At 49.6% G+C, this 18733-nt stretch overlaps 1 protein-coding gene across 2 annotated transcripts in view; it reads right to left on the bottom strand.

Moving 5' to 3' along the window:
• The window catches only part of ZHX2 (zinc fingers and homeoboxes 2), a 161732-nt gene extending 152903 nt beyond the window's left edge, over positions 1 to 8829 (bottom strand). The window contains exon 1 of one of the 2 annotated variants that reach the window (XM_038555428.1): positions 8309 to 8829. The gene's annotated coding sequence lies outside the window, so the exon portion shown is untranslated. The remainder of the gene's footprint in view (positions 1 to 8308) is intronic. The other variant, XM_038555427.1, reaches the window with a different exon arrangement.
• Positions 8830 to 18733: the final 9904 nt, after the last annotated feature.

The following is an 18733-nucleotide window of genomic DNA, read 5'->3' as shown; positions in this document are numbered from 1 at the left end:
CCCTACATTGGGCTAGGTGCTCCCTAAGGTTCCTTCCAGCTAGAACATCCCTTGATCCTGCTATTGCACATGCTGCTATGAGATTCATCCCCTGCTCCCCGACCTGTTCCTCCAGAGATCCCAGAGGGCATTAGACTTTGCACCAGAAGACTCATAAATCCCATTTCTGAAAGTGCTGAAGTCAGGCCCTGTTCGATTTCACAGTGCCGAGTACAGCCCTCCGTCTTTGGGATGCCTACCATTAGCCCACGGCGTGATCCAAATGGTCTCTACCCTGTGGCTCTGTGTGCCCAAGAGCCCTTGCTCTTGGAGACAATGTGAACTCTTCAGCTCTCCTGAGCTGTGTGGCTCTGGCAGACGTTCCCTGCGTGCTCGCAATTAATCCTGTGACACAAAGTTCCTCAGAAGAGGGTAACAGGCCTTTCTACAGGACGGCCAACCCTCAGCAGCTCTGCTAGGGGAGGTTCCGTGAGGATCTGTGCTTCTCTCCGCTGCTGCCTGGAGCCACCCCCGTCCCTTCCCCTAAATTTCTTGGCCAGGGGGGCAGTGCATATCTCCCCACTTCCCAGTGCCCTCCACAAAAAAGCAAAAACACACCTTATCCCTACCAGCATTCTGGCCTCTCTCTGCCCCTTCCGGGCCACCGCCCCCCCCCCCCCCCCCCACCCAACAACTTGGCTATGACATCCAGCTCCGACCAGACTGTGTGCAAATATCTTAAAGGAGCTGTTTCCAAAAAGGCAAGGGTGCAGCACAAATGAAAATAATTTCTAAATGTCCTCCTCCGCAGGCTCGGGAGATTCCGTGGGGGCTCTGGGTACACCCGGGGGCTGGGGGAGCCTGAGATGGCTTTGTCGTTACAGCAGTTCGGCTCAGTCTTGTATTTTAAGAACAGCGGGAAAGTATTATCAGCTGAAAGGAGTTTTCTGTGCGCTATTTAACTAAATGGCTCTGCAGCTGGAGAGAGCCATAGGCAGACGTGTTATGATTCAAGGGCTCCCAATTACAATGATCCTCTTTTATTGTATAAAAACAGCAACACAGCCATCTCCACCCTCCCAACGCCCGCTCCCTCCATCTCCTTCCCCCATTGGCTGGCAAGGTCGTTCAGCATCCCGAAAGTAGCACCCAGATTCTCCATGGTCCCCAGGAGTGCAGTCCCCCCGGGACTCCTTCTCCCTACAGCCAAGGAGAGGGTGGAAAGGGTGCAGTGCCCTCTGAAGAATGTTCTCTTAGACACTGATGGAGGCTTTAGAGTTGTCTCTCTTGGGGTGGGTGGTGGTGGTGGGGTAGTTGGAGGACTAGGGATTAGAAGCATGGATTTTGGAAAGCTCTTCTGTTTTGACTAAACTTACACACACACACACACACACACACACACATACTCATGCACGCATGCACACCCACACCCTTACACCCCTCTAGCAAAAAAGCAATCAGACTGCCCAGAAACATGGTTCTAAAGCTGCCCCTTCTCATCATACTTCCATCCTGGGGCAGGGCACCTCCAGAAGACTTCAGAAAGACCTGGGGACAGCGACGAACATGAGCCTTGGGACCAGACTGATGTGAGTTCGAATCCTGACTTGGCTCCCTCCTCTCTGTGGCCTCCAGCAAGCACCTAACCTTTCTGAGCTTTGGTTTCCTGTCTTTGCAATGGGGCTACCCTCCTTCTCTGGCAGCACCCCTCATGGTCACACTGAGCGACACAGTGAAAGGAAAGTGTTTAGCAGAGTGCCCGGTACATAGCAGGCGTTCAGTTTGGGGGAGTGTTGCTGTTCCTCGGGTGGCAACACCATGTGTTTGCGGTGTTGTCTGGGTGCACAGGGAGCTTAGTGCCATCTCACCAGTCAGGGTAGATGAGGCAAGGGGTGAGGGGCAAGACAGCTGGGGGGCGGGGATGAATGTCAGCCCCACCAAGGAGGGTTTTTCTTGAGTCTTTCTGCAGCGCTGATGTACAGCATCGTGTTTGCACAGCCCATGAATGCATGAGTGCATGCTGCTTCCTCGCTTTAGACTTCTGGCCCTTTCTCGGTCTTCTGCAGGTGTTCTGGAGTCTAAAGCTGCAGTTGCAGCCACCCAACCAGGCCACCGAGAACCTATAGCCCAGGAAGTCTTGTTCATGCCTTCCCTATTCCCTTCTCAACAGTGGGCTTCTTCTCTCTCCCAGAGTCTGTCCTGGGCCCCCCACAGGGACAGTTCCCTCCCAAAGGAGGAGCTAACTCGACTTGGCTACTCTCTGAGGCCCTGGGGTGACATGAATCTACTCCCCACACAGAAAGAAGTTGACAGCAAATGGTTCCCAGGATTTTGCTGGTTTTCCCCTGTAGGGTAAACCCAGCATGGCTTTAAACCCCAAAGTAAACCCATAATATAGTTCTCACTTTTCTGTCCCAGACCAAGCCCGTGTGCCCCCAAAACATACCACAAATCTCTTATACCAGAGTGAATGCCCAGATCATACTCCTTAACATCGATCCCCCCGTGGATCAATCGTACAGGCACTTCATTCACTGCAGATTCTCTGTGGTAACTACTATTGCAGTGAAACACTGTGTAATAAGATTTAATCTCCACTAAGTGTTTCTAGTACTAGTGGGCTGGGGGGGGGGGGGCAAAAGGAGGAAGAATGTGTGGGAACTGTGGCTTTTAAATGGTAAATTGTTCACGGGGGGGGGGGGGGGGTAGGGACAGGTGTCAGCCAGAACCAGTGTTTGGGGGCCTTTTTATATTCCACTTTAAACTTTTAAAGACAACATACTGTTGTCAGGACCATCTTTCTCCTCAGGGGTCTACACTCGCACAGGTACACTCACACCATTGCCAACCAAGCCCTCTCAAAAACGCATGACTATAAGCATAGAAACAGGAAATAGATTGTGGGTGGATGCTCTTAAAATCACAACCTGTTCCATGTAGGGTGGGGGCCTTCCAGAATGGTGGGGGAGGGGAATCAGGGGGGATTTTTCTTTTTCAGTTAAAAAATGAAACTACCTTGTCAATACTAAAAGCAAAGTCTACTTGATTGCTACCACAGGAGCATGTGAGTAGCCAAGCATCCTTTTAGAACTGCGCTGTCTGGATTTGACCATGACACAGCACATTACAGTACCTGAATACTGCACCAGGGTCTCACTGCGATATTCCGGGAAGGCTTTCCATTTCAGTGGTTGCTCAGACCTGCCACCAACCAGTGCGTATGCACATGGCAGGGGAGGGAGGAGGACACAATGAGATGGGGACAGTCTGGTCTTGGAATCAATGATAAAGATCCATGTATGTTAATCACTTTGCACCTCAAGGATACAATAAGGTCACATGCCAGAGGTCATGGGGCAGTGACCATGATGATGCTGGTGGTGATGATGGTGACAATAGGAGGTGTGTCCTGAACACAGTGTTAGGTGCTGTGCTAAGCCCTTTCTTTCATAAATTTCTTCTCAAGGTGCACAATAACCCCTAATACTGGTGGGGGTTCTAACACCCAGCTATTAGAACAATCTTCATTTTCGGGATGAGGAAATTGAGGTCTCGAGAGATAAGTAACAGCTCAAAGTCATAAAGCTAATAAACTGAGCAGAGAATCAGGGATGTCAGTCCTTGCTGGAGGATCCAGAGTGGGGAAAACCTAACAGAAGGGCCTCTGATGTCATCCCCTTGATTTAAAGCAAAGGTGAAGCAGGGGGCCTGGGTGGCTCTATCCGTTAGGCGTCTGACTCTCGAGTTCAGCTCAGGTCATGATCTCAGGATCAGGGGAACGAACCCTGCTTTGGACTCTGTGCTCAGTAGGGGGTCTGCTTGGGATTCTCTCCCCCCTTTCCTCACCCCCACCCCAGCTTACACACTGAAGCTCTCTCTCTCTCTCTCTCTCTCTAATAAATCCTTAAAAAAATAGAGCAAAAGTGAAGGGTCATGGCCAAAGTTATTCTGCTGATGCAGGTAGGACCCAGGTATCCGATGGTCAGGAGAGAGGCCAAGTGGGGTGCTCGGGGGAATAATGGTACCTACCTCCACGGTTTTCAGTTCTGCTGAGATACGACAAGGGAGAGCTAGTAATAGTTGACTAACATCAGGTTAACTTTGGATTCCTATTGGCAAGACCTAAAAGAAATCTCCCCATCTCCCTCCCTTTCTTATTGTACTCTCTTCTTTCCGCCCTAAGGTAAAACTGGGCCCCTGTCCAAAACTTTCCAGAACTCATTTGAAGTAAGAACCAAGCTGATTAGTCAGCACAAGACACACTACTGTCCCTTCTTAGAAACCAACCGTAGCTCCCCAGTACCTATGGATTAAAAGCCAACCTCCTTCACGTCCATCCCCAAATCTGGCACCATCTCTTCGCAGAACCTTCCCTGCATCCCCTTCTCTACCTCCTCAGAATACGCACAGCTCCCAGGACACAGTTTTGCCTTCACCAGGAACACCTGTCTTCCTCTTCTCCTCTTAGGCCATTCTTTATGCACCAACTCAACAACCATTCCACCGTTCACCCCAATTTGCTCAGGGCAGCAATGTGCCTACCCCCCAAATGCATGATTGTCCCTCCCTGGGTGGCCGGGTGGCACAGCTCTGGTCGATGACCTAGGGACACAAGTCCCGGAGAGGCAGCTCTTCCCAGATGAAACAGTGAAGCCATACAGGTAAATGTTCTAAGCCTCACTCATCCTGCTCTCTCTTCCCTGGGATGGAGATGTGAAGCCTGGAGACACAGCAACCACCTTCTCCCCTCAAGAACACAGACCTGGGGCCAAAGGCCTATACCTAAGAAGGATGGCATAGTGGAGAGGCAGAGCCTGGGTCCCCAGGACAGTGGAGGCATCACCCCCACTCTCCTTTCTCCCTGTCCCAAACAAGTAAGCCCCCCTCCCGTTAAGCGGCCGGTAGTTAGGATTTCTGCTGCTACCAGCTGAATGCAATCATATCCGACACACCTCCAGACATTGTTCCTTGTCATTCCATGGGTCAGTTGAGATGCTACCCCCTTTAGGAAATCCTCCACGATTCCCTCGGAGCACAGTAATGACGCTCCCACAGCAGTTGCTTTTCTCAATTACAGCACTTAGTTAATCCTGCTTGATTTGGCCTGTCCTGCAGCTCAGATTCCTAGGGGGTAGGGGGTCCGGATCCTGCCAGCCTCTCCTAGGGCCTGGAGCAGTGTTTTGCATTGAGGTTGGGGGAGCTTTATGCCACCAGTACTTCGATAATGTCTAGAGCGGTGCACTGGGGCACAAAGTGTGCGCATTTTGGGGTCTGGCGCTCCGCTTACTAACTGGTCTTGGGCAGGCTGCAGAACCTATCTGTGCCTCTGCTTCCTCATCTATAAAAGAGGGTGACAGTACTTACCCCACAGGGTTGTCAGGAAGACAAAATAATCATAAGCACTTACAAGGGATCTTGGCATATAAAAATGTTTAATGACTGCACTCTTATTAGGATGATTATTATAGCGGCTGAATGAACAAATAAATCAACACATAGCTGCTAAATTAACGAGTAAGGGAGTGAAGCCCAGGAAAGTTCTGGAGTTCGGACCCCCAGGCAGTGGTCACTGTTCCTTCTTTTTCATACCTGCACCTGTCCCTTTACTTTTTCGTATAATGAGGACTCCCCATACCCCAGAGCTGCCATACGGAGGGTATTGAAATAAGGCCTGGCTTGGCACACTGACTTCATTTTTTTTACTCTGCAGCTTGGGACAAATTTCTTCACCCTTCTGAGCCTCCGGTTTCTTCAACTGTAAACTGCGGATAATCACAGTACTTATCTCACGGGCTTTTGGTGGGAATTAACTCATAAAGCCTGTAGAATATAAAGCATCGTGCTGGCGTACTAAAACAGTAAATGTCAGCAACCATTATCAAACATTGTCCTTATTCTTTTTGTCAAACGCGTGGCATCCCACTCAATCACACGGCCCTGGTGTAGAGGAGACAGTTGAGAGGGGTTCCCTTTCTGCAGGTCAAGATGCACCGCATTTACATCCGGAGAATACCTTTCTCGAGTACCAACAAACCCTGTCATTTTGATCTTTTCCTCTCAATGGGGATTGGTTCATGTATCACATTTACCCTGAATCCTTGGCTTCTGAAATTCCCCTTAAGAAGCTGTTAACTTCAGGTGGAACCTCACTGACATCAAACCTAGCCAGAAGGCACATGTGCACACAAGAACAATCAAAGCATGGCTTTTCAACACCAACAAGATTCCCACAGATCACGGGTCCAGTTACTGTCAGGTGCATTTCAATCTTGTCGAGTGCTTCTCCCCCCCCCCCCTCCGGAAAAGAAGAAGTGTGTATATACAGCTTTATATAATTTTCCCTTTAAAGTTGAATCAAAACCTTTATGTTAGTTCCATTCAAGCACTTGAGGGCTCCATTAATCTATTTTTACTTTTAAACATGCCATTTTACAAGATATTTATTCCACTTGGTTGTCATCCAAATGCGTCTTGACATTGCTGCCCTGGGACTGAACTGCTTAAACTCAGGGCCCTCATAAATAGAAAATCACCTTTTGACTGAAATCTTGAAGGGCTCTCAGAAGCTCACCCCTTCACTTCAACAGGCATTAATTTCTGCTCTACATAAAGGAGTGTGTGTGTGTGTGTGTGTGTGTATGTGTGTGTGTGAGGGGGGGGGGTTAACAGGGTAAGTGTGGGAGGTCTGAGCTACCCAAGGGATTAAGGGGAGGGATTCCTGCCCCTCCAAATCCTGCCCAACGGGGCCTGCTGCTGACTTGACCCAAGATGCATCAGGTAGGGGAAGAACTCTAGGGCCTGGCAAGACTCAGAGGACGCCAGGGGTCCGCAGGCCAATGCCTCTCTCCCAGGGGATGGGTCCAGGGAAAGTCAGCGTCCCCCCACCTCTGCTCCCCACCGCCCGGACAAACAAAAGGCAGTCCCCAAACTGGAAGGCAGAGACCCCACTGGCTTTGAAGCCGATCAATCAGGTGGAAGCCGGAGCAAATCACAACTTGGCTTCCCCAAGTTTTCTCCCCAGCCTTGACGAGCACCGAGAGAGAGAGAGAGAGAGAGAGAGAGAGAGAGAGAGAGAGAGAGAGAGAGAGAGAGCGCTCCGCAGGCTGCGGGGCCGAGGGGACCGTCCTGGGATGCTCACTGGCTCCCAACTTTCCGCTCCTCTCCGTCTCCGCAGCCTCCTGCAGAGGGAGGGCGGGGGGAGAGGGCAAGTTTGCAGGGGCGAGGACACCAAGTCCCGGGGAGGCCACAAAGACGCCGCAACACCAACAAAGATGAGCCGCTCTCTCGTGGGGCGGACGCCAGCGCCAGCTGCCGCTCCGGGGGCGAGCGTGGGCGCATCGGCGGGCAGAGGCGGGCGTGGGCCGGCCGGCGGCGGCGGACCGCGGCCCCCGGCCCCCCCCCCCGCCCTCCCCTACCCCCCCTCCGCTCCCCTGCCCTGCCCTCCGCTCCCTCCCCTCCCCCACTCGCGGGCGCCCCGCCACCTGAGCCGGCCGCTCCCGCCCTGCCCCCGGCAGGTAGCTCGCGCGGCCGCCCGCAGCCACCGGCGGCGCCGAGAGCAGAGGCAGCTCAGCCCACGGCGTCATGCTTCCTGCCACCACAGGACGGCGAATCGTCACCGGGAGAGGGGAGAAGAGGGGAGCGCGGGGAGCGCGGGGGAGGGCGGGCGGGCGGGCGGCTCGCACACGCAGCCCCGCGCCTGCCGAACCCGCCGGCCCGGCCCGGCCCCGGCCCCCCCCCGGCCCCGGCCCCGGCCCCGTCCCGCCGGAGGCCCCGCGGGACCTGCCCCGCCTGCACAAAGCGCCGCGCCCGGGCCCGGAGGGAGGGAGACGGCCGCGAAATAAATAAATAAATAAAAACAGAGTCGGGTCTACGTAACGCCCTGTCGAAAGCGGACGCCATATTTTTTTGTGGCTTATGTCGACATAGGGAAACGTAGACATGTTTTTCCTCCTCCTCCTCCTCCTCCTCGCTCCGGCTCGCGTTTATCCAAACTTGTCATCAAAACTCTTAAAAAAAAAAAAAAATCTCCCCCCGCCCCCCCCCCCACGCTACCCCCACCCCCCACCGCCAGCTCCGGATCCTCTTCTTTCCTCCCACCCTGCAAAAGGGCTCGCACCCTCCCCCCGCCCCCCCGCACCTCCTCCCCCGCCCCCCCCTTTCCAATCACAAGCCCCGGCCAAGTCCCATTAACAACACGTTTTCGGGAGCCGCGGCGGCGGCGGCGGCGGCGGTGGGAAAGTTGCGCTGGAGTGGCCGGCGCCCGGCGTGCGGGGCTCGGGGCTGGCGGCGCCGGGCGGGGGGTGCCGGGCGCCGAGGCGAAGTTTCTTACCTGCGCCGGGGCCGGGGACGCGGGGACCCGGGCTGGGAGCGCGGAGACGCGGCACGGGCGTTCCAAAATGGAACTCTGCTGGCTCCCCCCACCCACTCCCCACTCCCCACCGGGCGCCGGGCTCCGTGGGAAAGAGGGGCACGGCCGGCCTGCCAGACAGACGGACAGGAGAAGCCCCCGGAGACGGGGAACAGCGGCCAAAAAATTTTAAAAAGGGGAAAAAAAAAAAAAAAAAAAAAAAGAAGGGAAAAAAAAAGGGGAAAAAAAAATGTCTCGATCAGTGGGGAATCTACGCCAAAACCCACATGATCTGTAACGTCAGCATGCGTATTTGCATACGATACCACCACCCGAGCTGCCACCCGGGCTCGGGTTCCGCAGAAAGTTACAAAGTGAAATTCAGCCCCCTCCGGAGACGCCGGCGAAATGTCATTTTCAGGCGGGAGCTGGGGGTGGGGGGGGCTGGCCCCGGAGGCGCTGGTTACTAGCCGAGGTCGGTCGTGGTGGTTGGGGGGGGGGGGGCAGTAAATTAACTTAAAAGTCTGAGCCCAGTAACGGACTCGGTGGAATTTCTGCGAGGGGAGGAGGGGGAGGCGCGAGCGAGATCATTGAATATTAAGCACGACCCGGCCCGGCGGCCGCGGCCAAACCCTCCCGGTGCAATACCCATTTTCTTTATGAAAAGTTCAAGGTGTCACTGATGAGCTCAACAAACTGTTGATCCTGACCACGTGGAGTGGCAGACAGAGGGACCGCGGGGCGCGGCTGCTGGCCCCCAGCCGGCTGGCACCCCAGACCCCGCGTCCCTCTCCCCGCGCCGGGGGCCGCGCGCGCGGGTGGGGCCGCCCCGCGCGCCCAGGGCGCCGCCTGCGCTTTCTCGCGTCTTTGGGCTCCGGGAGATAACAACCAAAAAAAATAAAATAAAAATAAAAATAAAAATAAATTTTTTTTTAAAGCGAGATACGTTTTGCTCCTGGAATAGTAATAAGAGGGCTTCGGGTAGGGAGGGTGACAGAGGGGGGCCCCCCCACTTATATAACGACTTGAAACGAGAGGACTTTTGCTGGGGAGATTCGGAGGTTTGCGCTTGCGCCAGGTCTGAGGTTGGTTAAAGATCCTCAAACTTTTTTCCCCTTAAGCGCCAATAAACAAACAGGCGCCCCGGGAGCGGACTTAAACTCCTGCCGGGCCGGCGTTCGCTGGGATTCTCAGACTCGAAGAAATGCACGCCCCTGCGGCGCTCGCCCGGGGAGGGAGTCCCTCGGAAGCAGGGCGGGTCGCTTGCGGAGCTGGGACCTTGGCGTTCCCGGCGGGGACAGGTCCCTAAGCGCCCCCCCAGCCCCGGCCCCGGCCCCGGCCCCGGCCCCAGCACGGCTCCCCGCGGGCGTCTTGGAGTAAAGGCGGGCCCGGATCTCGCTGCCCTTCGCCCGCGGCCTCGGTGCCGCGAACTTGCGCTCTGGGCGCGGCGTTCCTGCCCCAGCGCTGCGCTAAGGAGCCCTGAGGAATTCGGGATCCGGGGGACGCTTCGGAATCTCACGGGGCAACCTGTCTGCGCCTCGCACTCCTGCCCGGACGGACCCGTTGCCCCTCCAAGGGCCGCTCGCTGCGGCAGCCTTTGCCTTGCCCGGTGGGAGTTGGGCGCGAGCGCGCGCGAGCGGGGCGGGGGCCAAGGGATGTGGCCGGGGTCTCCTCCTGACAGTCTGAGCGCGGCGAGGACACAAAGGGAGCCGGGGGCTGGGAGGCTCTGCGGAGTCCCCGCCCGCCCCAGGATTAGCAGGCGCGGAGCGTCGGGGCTTCCCGGCCAGCCTCAGCTCCGGGGAATTAGAACGAACTCTAGCGGCGGTTTGCGACTCAGCTCCGGGCGCCGGGGCAGCAACAGGTGGCCGAGCGCGGCGGAGCGGCCGGAGGCGGGCGGGGGCCCTGGGGTGGGGACGCTGCCCTGGTGGTGGCCGCGTGGCCCACCATCGGCTGACCTTCTGACACTTTGGTTTCTTAGGCTGGGGAGAGGAGACTGGGCGGGAGGTTTTCCGAGGGGCTCCCCTAGGGGCTCCGGTTTCTCTAACGTAGCCCCGTTGGGTCTCCAGAAGTTTTGACAATAAAAATAGCTCATATGCAAAATTTTCTTACTGGTCTGCACCTGTTTGTTCGCTTATTGCTCATGTAGGGTCTGTCGGTTCGTTTTCTGTTTTGTTTTGTTTTAATAACAGCGCATAAAAGCGGGTCCAGGTCTCTTGTGAGGGGTTCACGGACCCCAGAGGCGAACTGATGATGCAGCTCTTAACGGATTCATTGACAACTTCCTTGATGGCCGTGACCCAGATCGCCTGGCATCTTTCTCAGGACTCATTTGATGACTTCTAAGATCCCAATGTATTTGCTGTCAACATGAGAATCTTGGAAGACTGTTTTAGATCTCTTTAGATCTCTTTAGATCTCTTCCCTCAAGGGTGTGCCAGAAGAGTAAAAGAAAAAAAAGGGGGGGGGGTTATCCCCCACCAACTTTAATAATTTTATATTGCTTATTCTCGGCTCTTTCAGGTCTTGCTCTCACTTGCCCTTCACTCTTCTAGGTCATTCCACTGCCCACCTCCATCCCCCTTAAAAGTAAGTATAGTTCTCAGTTTGTTTCCATGGAAATTACCGAAACCTTAAGGAAACGATTCCCATTTTGAGGCTGCGCCTCCTCTTGATGGCCAATCACTTAGGAGGATTTTCTGTAAGTGAGGTTCCTGGTGCCTCCACCTTGTTCCCATTTGCGTCCAGCTGGGTGAGAGGTTAACAGGGTGGGAAGGGTCAGGGTTTTGAGCCGAGCAGGGTAGTCCTCTCACTGTCCTTTGGGTTCCCATGTCTTCTATGTCATGGACACCATGGAGGTTTCTGATGTGTTGCAGTGCCTGTGAATTGTTCAAAGTTTAGCACGGACTAAACTTTCACTACATAAACAGCAGTGAATAAAACCAGGGTGACCTTGCATTAAGTGGTATGATTTGTTTGCTTTACGTATAGGTGGAGTAGATAGACCCTAATATGATTCAGGAGCTTTGGAATCAATAATTATAAGAATAATGTTTATTAAGTGCTTTGTATGCATATGCCAGTTGCCATATAATCTTTACAACAATGCTACCTGGCCTGGCAGTGATTCTCAAAATGTTTTGTTTCAAGTCCCTTTAAACTCTTATAATTACTGAGGACCCCAAAAAGCTTTCGTCTATGTGAGTTACATGCCTATTGATATTTGCCATATTAGAAATGAAATTGAAAAAATTAAAACACAGAAATTTGCAGGCACACTTTCCATTAGCCACCAGAATAGCGACACCATTACAGGTCCTACAGCCTCTATAAACGACAATATACTTGTGAGGGTGTGAGAGAGAAAAGGGCAAGTAATATGCCCTATTATGAAGATGATTTCGTTTTTGTTTTGTTTGGTTTGTTTTAACTGCGTATAAAACAAGTCCAGGTCCCGGGAGGGGTCTCTTGTGAGAGAGAGGGAGGGGTCCCGGGAGGGGTCTCTTGTGAGATGTTACAGGTCCTACAGCCTTTATAAACGACAATATACTTGTGAGGGTGTGAGAGAGAAAAGGGCAAGTAATATGCCCTATTATGAAGTTGAGTTTGAGGAGCCCCAAAAAGGTCTTGGGGACCTCCAAGGTCCTTGGATCCCATTTTGAGAATCACTGTTAAGGTAAGTCATACTATTATTCCTGTTTTACAGGTGAGGAAATTGAGGCTCAGAGAAATGTCATCACTTGCCTGAGGCATGCAGGGAACAAGGATTTAAGCTGGGTTCATCAGAGGCCTGAGCCAGAGTTCTTTTTTTTTTTTTTTAAGATTTTATTTATTTATTCATGAGAGACAGAGACAGAGAGAGAGAGAGAGGCAGAGACATAGAGGGAAAAGCAGGCTCCTCACAGGGAGCCAGATGCAGGACTCGATCCTGGGACTCTGGGATCTCACCCTGAGCCTAAGGCAGACACTCAACCGCTGAGCCACCCAAGCATCCCTTGTATGCATTATCTTGCCAAATCCTTACAACCACCTACTCTGTGAGTATTGTCTCCCTCATCTTATAAATGACAAAACTGCAGTTCAGAGAGGTTAAGAAGCTTCTCTAAACTCACCCAGCCAGTAATTAGTAGAACCTGGATTCAAATCTTTATCTAGAGGCTTTGAAACCAAGGAAGGACCAGAGTCTATTATGGTGTTTTATAGATGCCTAGCAAGGAGAAAGCAACTTCTGTTCATAACTGGATGAGAACCAGGCCTGTCTAGGAAGTCTTGCAAATTTAGCAATTGCAGGAGGAGAAGGAATAAAAAACACAGCATTATCCCTGAGGAGCCCCTAATCTAATGACAACAAATCCACACTGGTTTATAAACCCAAAGGAAAGGTGGCAGAGCAGAAAGATTTGGAATTAAGATGTGAATTGCAGGATGGCCCCTTCCAGCTGTCTGATCCCTAGATAAATATTTTTATATGAATGAGAAAAGAAAGCACAAAATACAGAGAAGCATACAAGAAAAAGAAAATGATTATCAGCAGTCCAACCAGGTACTGTTTATAATTTCAGTATATATCCTTCCACATGTTACATTTATTTAATTTTTCCATTATAAGACTGATAAGAGAAATGAAAGCTATTAAATATCAATTTACCAACTGTAGCCTAGAACAGCCCCTACTGACAAAACATATAAGAAAGCAAGGCAGAGTGTGACCTTTTGGAACATTCAGATCGCTTTGCCGAATACCTGCAAGTGGAAGGACAAAAGGAAGCTTGCTAGACAGACGCTGTTTCCTTCCACGTCTATGACCCCTCACCTCATGGTTTGATACAAAATGTCTCCTGCTTTGAGCTAGAATCCCATGCCTTTGGTAGTTTGGACGCTGGGACCTGATGTGTTCGAGTCTATAGGAGTCTATAGCAGGAGCTGGGCTTCATATCTGTTCAGAACAGAAAGTTTACAGAGTGCGGAAACCCCAGAGCTTGTTATTTATTTGATTTTGTTGTCTAGTTTGATCCTTGCCTCATTCCTGTAAGGTAAGCAGGGTGGGTACTACTACCCCCATTGTACAGAGCAGGTTCCTGAAGCTTGTGCAGGGTGTAGCTACTGTACACAGTGTGCAGTAGTTTCCAAGTTCTCAGTCTACATCCAGAACCATGATTTAACTCCAGGTCTCATAACTGCAAGGCCAGTGCTATTTCTGTGCCCTTTTTCATCATTTGCTATTATACCAGAAGATAAGGCCCAAAGTCATATCTGAAAGGGGCCCTATCAGACTTTGCCCCTCTCTTTTGCAATGTCCTGGAAGAGAATTATCACCTGGCAAGGTCTTTGTTACCGTATACTGTGCAATGTGCTTATTCATTTATTTGTTGTCTTTCCACTATAATGTAAGTTTCCTGTAAGTGCGTAGTTTGTTTCCTTTGCTGCTGTATTCATGTGCTTAAACCTGCCTGGTGTATTATACATAGGTGCCCAGTAAGTGATTGCTGATTGAGTGAATGAATGAAGTACATTCTTGTCAGGGTTCATCCAGTAGTAGGGCACCAATGCTGTTCAAGACTGCGTACGTTTTCTGTTTACCTAGAATGATCTTTGCTAAGAGCTTCATTTCCTGTGCTCCAGGCTTCTATTTCTCTGGTGCTTGGGCTTTGATCTGGTGAGGAAGAGCGTCACCGGTCAGTCCTCTTTTGGATTCCCAGCATGAACAGCGTTAGCTCTGCACTGGTCCTTTGAATCTGTTTCTCCAACTGGCTCATTTTACAGGTGGGAAAACTGAGGCTCTCAGTTGGTGGCCGTGCCAAGACCAGAACCCAAAGTCTCTTAACTTCTGGCTTATATTAACCCCCATGCAGATTTGCTTATAAGCAACAAAGCCTCAAGCTGCCGTGGAGAAACAGAGCTGTGTCTTCATTCGGTATGCAAAGGAAAGATGTGCATAGCCAAGTATTGTGGGGGAAAAGGCTTATGAGGAGGGGAGAGGAAGCACCTGTTGCAAAGATGTGGTACGAGGCAGATGGCAAGATGCAGTCATATGGGCCCAAGACTTGGTCTTTGAAGTGGGGATAATAATGCCTGCTGGCTTACCTTCTTAAGATTTTTGTGAGCCTCCAATGAGACATGTGTGAATGTGCCTATTTATTCTTTATAATGAGCTTATGTATGCATCCTGAGGTATACATTGTCTGGTTAGTTATTTGGCCATTGCACGGAGATCTGGGGTTTGAATTCCAGCCCCTGTGCTCATTTAACTTCTCTAAATGTTAGTATCCTTATCTATGAATACTAAATGGGGATAATGATTAGACCTATCTCCCAGGGAGGTTGAGATAATTCATGTAAAGTATTGAGCTTTAGTGCTTGACCCACGGTGAGCGCTCAGTAAATGTTACCTATTATTATCATTTCTCATATGAAAATAATACATATTAATCATTGAAAATGAAAATTCCCATAAATAAAACATATTTGTTGAGAGGATGGATAAGCAAAAATAAATACATTAGAAAAATGGATAGATAGTGTTCAGTTTTACCACCCAGAAGAAAGCGCAGTGAACATTTTATTATATATATATGTATATGTATACCTGCATTAAATTAAAAAAATTGTCTACTTTGTTTCATACACTGTTTTAGGGTCTGGGATACACAGCTTATTTTAGAACTAGATAATTAAATATGAAATATATCAATAAGTAAATATGAAATATATCAGGTAGTGATAAATTCCAAGAGCATGAGTAAAGCTTGGTAAAGGGATAGAAAGAAATGGCCTCTTTGTTGTGCGGATATTTATGAGTAATGAAAGGAACCCAGTGGGAAGTACAAACATATTTTAAATGGCCCTGTGTATCGTGAACCCTCTGTAGTGAAGTTGGTCCTTCTATGATGGCTATTTTTTCTTGTCCGTAAGAATTTGAATGCTTTTATTGTGTACCACCTTTAATGAGACCATAATAATATTGTTCATTGCAAGACTGAACAACAACAAAAATGGCATTGCACTGGTATGAATGGGCTAAAATATGTTGCAGTAACAAATAACTCCCCGATCTCAGTAACTTAAGACTACTTTATTTCTTGCTTTTGCTACATGTCCATAAGGGGTCAGCAAGGAGGCTCTGACCATCACAGTCACTCAGGAACTCAGGCTAACAAAGCAGTCAACACATTCATCAGACTCTGCCAATTATTGAGCAAGAGAAAAAAGATCTTGTACAGACAATGAAATGTTCAGCCAGACGGTAATATATCACTTTTACTTAGTACTCATTGGTCAGAACTAGTCACATAGTTACTCACATGGAGCCATGGAAGTGTAATGTGTCTAGAAATGGGGTGATTAGAAATATTTGTACTAAAACCATAGCACTACTGACTGCAAATAATAATGGCAATTCAAATTTAGTGATCATTAAATGCACTAACATCCAGTCAGGCTACAGCCATATGAGCGAGCCACCTTGACTGCTGTAGGCTAATTGCCCCTCCAAGTGATGGCAGCCCTAGTTGACGTCACATAGAGCAGAACTACCCAGTGTAATCCAGTCAACCCACAGAATGGTGAGAGATGATAATAGAATGGTAATTGTTAAGCACTACCAAGTTTGGGGGTGGTTTATTACACAGCAGTAGATAATTAAAATTGGAAGTATTTTCTACAACTTCATTTGCACATATATCTGAATATTCCAGACCCACATCCAACTGATCTCTGCAGGATGTAACATCCTGAGATCTTAGAGAAGGCCAGGACAAGGCACTGAGGGCCCGGTCCATGACGCCTGGGCTGGCCACCTTGAGTTGAATGCTTTTCCTAATATAAGTTGTTTCTCACCAAACAGCTAGATTCAGCCTGAGAATCACCGCTGCCCATAAATCCCAAATACTAAGCAGATGATTGCTCTTTGGTAATTTTTACCAAGCACAGATACTCTGTGGATGCTGGAATTAAGTTCCTGTTTGGTGTTGCCAAAAACCAAGGTATCCTTCTTCAGAGATACGTGGTGTGAATTCCGGGTACCTACTATGTATGAGACACCTAGAAGCTTCTCTCATTTTGTTTCATTTAATCGTCACCAGCTTCTGAATAAGTATATCATCCCTTTAATTTGTAGGAGGAAACTGAGGCACAAAGAGGCTTGTTAATTATTCATGGGCCATCCAGCTAATAAGTTAGAAGTGGGACTTGTACCCAAGTTTGACTGCAAATCCTGCCTGCTTTCCGTTCCACCTGTGTGTCCCAAATTGACTCATGTATAAACCACATTTACAATATTTGCCCCAACAGCATATGTACCATCTGCAGGATTACTTAACATTTTTAAGTTGTATTGATTCACATTTTAAAATATAAATGTACTTATGTGATAATAATATAGCTTTTTATCACAATTGAAAAAATCCAGTACTGATTGAAGCAAATGCAAGGAACAGCAAAAATAATCTACAGAAAGAAATCGTGTTATTAATCTAGCTAGATACTGTTATTTGCAGAAGGTGGAACCTGGGAGAACAGTGTTAGAAAGGTGTCAAAGACAGACTACCTCCAAACTGAAAACTTTTCCTTGAGCTAATTAAAAGGATGGAAAGAGCATCGGAAAGGAGTAACTTTCTCTCTGAGTCAGAGCTATTTACCGCTGTGTCCATGCATCATTTAAAACCATCTCGTATCCCACACATGCTACCAGTGGCACATGTCTCGTGCTGCTGACACCTGTCTGCCTCTTATGGATCAATCAGTTATAATATCGTTCCCTCTGAAAACATAGGGCTAGTTGGAGGAACTCGAAATGCTGTAGACACCAACTAACTCATTTTCCTGGCTCCAATTTCTGCCTTCATTATCCCAGCTGTCACCAAAAACACAGATCTTGCTAGATTCTTTCCCTGCTTCCAACCTTTTGGTTGCTTCCCTTTTCTCTAGAATGGCATGGGACATCTGGCACAAACTGGTCTCAACCAGCCCAGTCTTCCACCTCTTCTAACCTTGCCCTCTGAAGACTCAGCATCTCTGGGTTGCTTGTCACTCCCCAAATTTGTTATGGTCTTTTCCACCTTTGTAAATGTAAATTCCACCTGGAATGCCTTCTCCCTTCCTATGCTTTAAGACTCAGACTTCTTTGGGAAACCTTCTACTCTTCCTGAGGGAGTGATACCAGCCTCTTCCGAAGTCCTACAGAATGTTGTTGCCTTTTCCTTTTGCCTTGAAATCTAGTCCCTTCTTTGTATTTGCTGTGTCCACTTGACTGTAAGTCCCCCATGGATGGGTGTTTTCCCAGGCATCTCTGTCCTCCTGTCTTGCCTAAAACGGGGTTTGTGGTAGGCAGAACTCTGAGATGGCCCCAGGATCCACAGCCCCTGTGGGTGTTCAAACACTAAGCTAGGTACCTGCTGTGAAAGGATATTGCAAATGTAATTAAAGTCTCAACTCAGTTGACCTTAAAATCTGGAGATTATGAAGATTATCTGGATAGGCCTGATCTAATCATATGAGCCCTTTAGAAGCAGACAGGCTTTTCTGGCTGGTTGAGGAAGAAGTCAGAGACATTCAAAGCAGGAGAGGGATTCTATACAAGAGAGGTTCTCTGTTGCTGAGATGGAGGGTTCCGTGTGGCAAGGACCTGAGAGCCACCTGTAGGAGCTGAGAGCAGCCCCTGGCTGACCCATAACAAGACAACAGAGACCTCAGTCCTACAACCACAAGGAAATGAATTCTGTCAATCACCACAGGGCTTAGAAGAACACCCTGAGGCCCCAGACCAGAACAGCAGCTCTGGCCCACACTTTGTTTTCACCTAGTGAGTACCCTAAGCAGAAAAGCCAATGGTGCGATGTCCAGACTTCTGACCTGTAAGTTGTGTGATAATGAATTTGTGTTGTTTTACGCTCTTCAGTTTGTGGTAATTTCTTACATAGCAATAGAAGAAAGATAAAGAACAGATGCTGAGTAAATGTTGAATGAATAAATGGATGGGAACATGCACTTTTGATGGTCACATATGACAGTGGAGGGAAGGCCTCTCTTTACTCCTAGTTTCCACAAGAAGGGGTTTTCAGTAAAACCTTCCATGCCTTATGCTTCTGCTTCTGAGTCTCTGGACATGTGTGGCCCAGCTCCACACTTCCTCCTGAGGGCCCGAGTCTCCTTAGTTCTGGTTTCAGCATGGGTGGGGGTGCCCCTTACTACACTGCCTTCATCTTTGTGGGTATGCCAGCCTCATTCTGGGTTCTGGATAGACAGCTCACATGACCAACAGGCTCCCTTAGTCTGTTAGCTGTCACGACTGAACACCACAGACTAGGGGGGTGAGGGCCTTCAACAACAGACGTTCATTTGTCCTAGTTCTGGAGACTAGGAGCCCAAGACTAAGGTGCCCTCGATGTGGATTTCATTCTGAGGTCTCTTCCC

Source organism: Canis lupus, chromosome 13, assembly GCF_011100685.1.
Source record: "Canis lupus familiaris isolate Mischka breed German Shepherd chromosome 13, alternate assembly UU_Cfam_GSD_1.0, whole genome shotgun sequence".
Classification (NCBI taxonomy): Eukaryota; Metazoa; Chordata; class Mammalia; order Carnivora; family Canidae; genus Canis; species Canis lupus.
The sequence above is the reverse complement of the archived record's forward strand: the minus strand, read 5'-3'. Positions and strand labels throughout refer to the sequence as shown.